Source organism: Berghia stephanieae, chromosome 7 (genome assembly GCF_034508935.2).
Source record: "Berghia stephanieae isolate SIO BIC M18660-M18661 chromosome 7, UCSD_Bste_1.3, whole genome shotgun sequence".
Lineage (NCBI taxonomy): Eukaryota > Metazoa > Mollusca > Gastropoda > Nudibranchia > Aeolidiidae > Berghia > Berghia stephanieae.
This window is the reverse complement of record NC_088366.1, coordinates 34,581,465-34,586,796: the sequence shown is the minus strand read 5'-3', so window position 1 is coordinate 34,586,796 and position 5,332 is coordinate 34,581,465. Positions and strand designations below refer to the sequence as shown.

Below are 5,332 nucleotides of genomic sequence, written 5' to 3'. Positions count from 1 at the left end.
ATTGGGGATGTTTGAGTGTTGGGAAGAACGGACTTTGACAAAAATGAATTGAATTGTTTACCCGATTACTGCCAAATTGTGTTGAGAGCGTATGACGTTGTGAAAATTTAGACTTCAGTCTAGTCTAGTGTTATCTATTTGTGTTGTTAATCGTTAAAATAACTAATTCCCTACTTCATTTGAGTAAAAAACCATTTAAGATGTAAATAAATCAAATCTTAAGTAAACGTTGAAAACAATAAATACCCTTTATAAATCAAAAGTATTTTTACTTGAAGACATAATTTGTGAAATATGATCACCATTCAATTGATAAGATTATACATCTTAATTAATACTAAAACGGATACAATTCTTAACTTCATTTATATCTTTATTTTAAATCAAATTAACACATATTTTGGTTGTTTCTCTTAAAAATAAAGCTTTGGTTAGAATACAATTCATATTGAAAATAAATGTTTATAATTCAGAGAATACTATTTGTAGAATTAGGTAGGGGGTTGGTAAATTCCATTCTATTACAGATTCCTGAATCGCGTTATCGTCCTAGTTTGTACTTTATAAACTAAAGGAGTGTCGAAAATAGGACACGTTATCTTGAAAAAATTACGTTCGCTAAACGTTATAGATCTAGTAAACTCATCTAAAAACGAATAGTTGAACACTTTTTCATTTGAATGGAATTTTGACTTGAAATCTACAAGAAACCTATCCTTAAGAATGTAAAAATTACGATTGAAATACAAGTAAAAACTTGGACATACCACACTGCTCAACTCTGTTAAAACACATTAAAACAAATTTCGACCAGAAAAGTATTACAACAAAAATTGATTTATATGTTTAAAAAGAATGACAAGACTTTGTTATTTTCCCAAGTAATGTGTTAATGGACCCGTAAGGCGCTCTGAGCTCTTCTTCATGATATGGTAGAGCGCTTCACAAATTAATTGAATTATGATTATTAACCAGCTAACTGCCCTACTCGGGAAAAACATGCATTTTAAGAATTAGGTCAGAAAACACGTCATTCCAATATCGATCGAGTTCAATGACCGCCATCTTGGCATGAAATCTCAAACTAGGGAATCGATATTTGAAGGACGGATAATCAAGCCAAAATTTTAAAACTGTTTTTTTTTCAGAGGGCGGCAGTCCAGTTATCAGGTATTTGACACACCACATGCTATTTTAGCACCATTTGAGGTAAGTTAATTTCGCAGAATGGACGGATTAACTCTACGAGCTCATGAAACCAAAAAGCTTTATATATGAAGAGAAAAGAGTAGAATACAAAGCCACTATTATATTCTGCTGTTCTCAGCAAAAAATAAAAATAAAATAAAAGCAACAAAAAACGTTTTTGTAAAATGGCTAGAAAACCTCTTCTTTGAAGTCTAAAGTTTGAGAGTTGTTGCCAATATGGAGGTTTTTAAAATTTAAATTGATATATACATATATATATATATATATATATATATATATATATAAAATATATATATATATATATATATATATATATATATATTATATATGGAAGACGAGTTTTCTGGCCAAAATTATAAAAACGTTATAAAAATATTTCATGATACGACAGTATTTGTTCATAGAATATCCATTAAATATACTCAGTATATAAATGCTAATTAGCATCATAGTCCACATTATATTCCTCGTTCCAATCTGATATAATACAATGTAATGAAAAATTTTGGAAGCAACAAAATCAACAACGAAAATGAGCATTTGTTTGATTTGATATGAAGTCACAATCACATAAGCTACGTCAAATAAACCATACTCTAAAGTGACAATCTATAACATATTCGTCCTCTGCCAATACTCGATCGATGAAAAAGAAAGAAAAAAGAAAATCCAAACACAAAAATAAACAAAGGGTTTGGGCCTTTAATTGTACATTTTATCCGTTTGGTACTAGAGTACGACCATAAAAATCTGTCATAAACAAAATGGACTCTCTATAATCTCATTGTATATTTTTTCCTCAAATAGTTTTAACGGTTATGAATCAGCTACAAGTAAATGGCATCGTTGGAGGACAGATGATATTGTCAGCTATAATATTATGATGTCGATGATCTATATTATAACGAATTTCTAAAATTATGAGTGAAAATATGATGATGATGATGATGATGATGATGGTGGTGGTGATGATGATGATGATGATGATGATGATGATAATAATGATAATAGTAATATCAATAATAATAATAATAATAATAATTTTGATGATGATGATGATTATGATGATGATGATGTTAATAATAATAATAATATTAATAATAATAATAATAATAATAATAATAATAATAATAATAATAATAATAATAATAATAATAATAATAATAATAATAATCATCATAATGATAAAAATAATAGTAATGATGATGATGATGATAATAATAATAATAATAATAATAATAATAATAATAATAATAATAATAATAATAATAATAATAATAATAATAATAATAATAAAATAATAATAATAATAATAATAATAATAATAATATTAATAATAATAATAATGATAATAATAATAATAATAATAATAATAATAATAAAGATGCTGATGATGATGATGATAATAATAATAATAATGATAATAATAATAATAATAATGATAAAAGTAATAGTAATGATGATGATAATAATAATAATAATAATAATAATAATAATAATAATAATAATAATGATGATGATGATGATGATGATGATGATGATGATGATGATGATGAAATCAATGATGATAAAGAAATAATAATGGTACCGATGATGATAACAATAATGATTTTGATAATAGTCATAATACGAAATGGTAATAGAAATACGCCAATAACAACACTAAAATGTCATAACACACGCAGTAGTGGAGAGCCATAGTTAGAATTCTAGACATAAATATGCCATACAATAATAAGAATGTTGATTACTCGTCGGGCAGGCGGTTGTCATGGGAGCGTCGCCATGATGCCGTTGTCAAGGAGATTATAAAAATGTGGATCTGTTTTCCGAGGAATGTGGAGACTGTTGGTTGAGACATAGGATCCTTTAACAAATGGACGACGGGAAAGATGACTCTTAGTAGATCTGGAAAAAGAAAAGAAAAAAAAAACAACATAATACCATTACAATAAAACAATAAGAAATTATGATTTTTTTTCATCGACGTAAATGGTTTGTATTTTGCTCTTCTTACATGCTTAGATGCCTTTCGCGTCTCGACCGAAAGATCGGGTCGCCTTGGCTGTTTCCAGTATTTCCTGTGTGAGGTGTCTCCAATATTGCCGGTCCTCTGCTAGGGTTCTCAGATTTTCAAGGTCCCCTGCCGTTATGAGACTAATGCTTTGTCCAAGTGTTGTGAGGTTTTTGTTTAGGATCACAGGGAGTGTTGTGATCGGTCTTCCTCTGAAAAGGTTCCCGTGTTTTTGGAAGTATCCCGACATGGCTTGGTTTGCTGGTATGTTTTTGTCCCTGCGTAGTATGTGACCGAAAAGTTGCCATCGTCGTTGTAAAATGTCAAGGGAGATTGGTCTTTCTTTTGTGATCTTATAGAGTGATTCATTTGAGATCTTTTTGGGGTATTTGATGTCCAGTACCCTTCTTAGCTGTGTGCGATGGAAGGCATCCAGATGTTCTTCTTCGGATTTTGTCAACGCCCAAGTGCCGCAGTTATACAGAAGTACCGGTTTTACAAGAGCATGGTACAGTTTCAGTTTGGTTTTTCTCTTTACTTTGTCACCTCTAATCCATACATTGGTGAGTTTACTGAGTGCGGCGTTTGATAGCTGTTTTCTTCTTTGTACATCCTCGGTGTCTCCAATTAGTGAGCCGACTTTCTTTGTTCTTTTCCATTCCTCTTTGTTCCTCGATATTGTTGTAAATTCGGTTTTATTGGCATTGACTTGGAGGTTATATTTCATGAGGGTATTTTGTATGATGTCTATATTTGCTGGTGTTGATCCAATAAAATCGACATCATCTGCATAGGCGATTTCTCTAGGGATTGCATTCTCAATATGAGTCGTTGGTTTTGGAATGACTTTTCGAACTTCTTTCAGAGCGTGTTCTAAGTATATTGTGAACAGAATCGGGCTCAGACTATCTCCTTGGGGGGTCCCGATGTTACTTTCGAACTGCGTCTGTTTTGTGGCCCCGTATATCCTTGGTTGTATCTTTGTGTTGCTGAGGAGAAATCGGATTATTCGGAGCTCGTCTTCGTCTACTATTTCTGTTAATATCTCCAAAAGTTTTCCTCTGTCGATCGTATCAAAGGCTGCGGACATATCGATTCCGGTTATTGTTATGGATATGTTTTCTTTGAGTGCCTTTGCTGCCAACCATTTATGTGTCCATACAACGTCCGATGTGCTTCGGTCTTGGCGAAACCCGCTTTGGCTATGTGATAGGTATTTTTCTATTTTCGGTCTAATTCTGTTGAGGACAATAGTTGACAGTGTTTTTCTTATGGTATTCAGTAATGTTATTGGGCGCAGGTTGTTTACGGGTCCTTTCGTTTTTCCTGGTTTTTGTATTGTAATTAGGACACCGCTGTTTATGTCCCAGTCTTTGTGTGTTGAGAATGTTTTGTTCATTATGTTTGCAATGCTCAGATCCAGGGAGAGTGTACCGCATTTCAGCAATTCAGCGGGAATTTCATCTTCGCCTGGGGATCTGTTATTGTTTAGGCACTTTATGCTATTTCTAACTTCAGTTGTTGTGATGCGGTTGTTTAGGTCTCTAGGGTTTCCTGAGAAGGGCGATATTTGTGAGACTTGTTTGTGAAATTTCTGCTGGAAGTGGTCAGTTACAATGTCAAGGATATCGTTGGGATTTGTTGTCTGTTTGCCAAATTTATCCTGTAGTTTTGGGTTCTCGAATGGTTTTCGGTTCAGAGATTTCGTCGCTTTGAACATAGACGATGCGTTATTTTTGGACTTTTCTATGTCTTCCACTTTTTTGTCTAATTCCTCGTTTCTGTGTTTTATTGTAAGTGATCGAATTGAATGCAGTATTTTGTTTCGTTCCGTTTTCAGGTTTATTATTTCTTCCGAGTCTTTCGTGTTTTGTATCCTGATCCTAAGTTCTTTTTGTTGCCGCGATAGATCGTTAATAGCGATGTTAGGCGTTCGATTTGGTTTGTTCTTAGTTGTATTAATAGAGCCTGCACTTTCTTCCCCCGCATATTTCATTGCCGCTTGCGTCTCTTTCCATTCATTGTTTGGATTGCTGTTTTGCTTTATTTTAAATAGACTTGAGTTAAGTTCATATTGGTAATGAATGCGACATTCTCGCTCATTTACTA

General features: G+C 32.3%; 1 protein-coding gene across 1 annotated transcript in view; it reads right to left on the bottom strand.

Moving 5' to 3' along the window:
- Positions 1-2,867: 2,867 nt before the first annotated feature.
- The window catches only part of LOC144976225 (uncharacterized), a 12,364-nt gene continuing 9,899 nt past the window's right edge, over positions 2,868-5,332 (bottom strand). Inside the window, exon 2 of the mRNA XM_078920406.1 lies at positions 2,868-3,117. The gene's annotated coding sequence lies outside the window, so the exon portion shown is untranslated. The remainder of the gene's footprint in view (positions 3,118-5,332) is intronic.